This window comes from Egretta garzetta, unplaced genomic scaffold (genome assembly GCF_000687185.1).
Source record: "Egretta garzetta isolate BGI_Z169 unplaced genomic scaffold, ASM68718v1 scaffold1127, whole genome shotgun sequence".
Lineage (NCBI taxonomy): Eukaryota > Metazoa > Chordata > Aves > Pelecaniformes > Ardeidae > Egretta > Egretta garzetta.
Genome location: NW_009260337.1, coordinates 10,701 through 11,124, shown reverse-complemented (window position 1 = coordinate 11,124; position 424 = coordinate 10,701). Strand labels below are relative to the sequence as shown.

Sequence of the window (424 nt, the reverse complement as noted above, 5' to 3'; positions counted from 1 at the left end):
CGATTTTTTCCTTTTTTCCTTTTATGGAAGCAGCCTTTTTTTATTTTTTTGGTTTTTTTCCTCTTTTGGAAGCGGCCTCTTCCTATTTTTTTGGTTTTACTCCTCTTTTGGAAGAAGCCTCTTTTTTTTTTTGGTTTTTTTTTTTCCTCTTTTGGAAGTGGCCTTTTCGTATTTTTTGGGTTTTTCTCCGCTTTTGGAAGCAGCCACTTTGTATTTCCTTTTATTTTTTGTTTTTTTGCTTTTGTCCATTTTTTATTCTTTCCTTTTTTGGAAGCGGCCTCTTCCTAGTTTTGTTTTTTTCCCTCTTTTGAAGCGGCCTCTTCCTATTTTTTTGGTTTTTTTCCTCTTTTGGAAGTGGCCTCTTTTTATTTTTAGGTTTTTTTCCATGTTTTAGAAGTGGCTACTTTGTTTTTTTTTTTTTTTT

At 32.1% G+C, this 424-nt stretch overlaps 1 protein-coding gene across 1 annotated transcript in view; it reads right to left on the bottom strand.

The window, feature by feature from the left end:
• Positions 1 to 424, bottom strand: part of LOC118452681 (relA-associated inhibitor-like) — a gene marked incomplete at its 3' end in the record, with an annotated part of 13,615 nt that overhangs the window by 6,241 nt on the left and 6,950 nt on the right. The gene's annotated exons all lie outside the window — the stretch shown is intronic.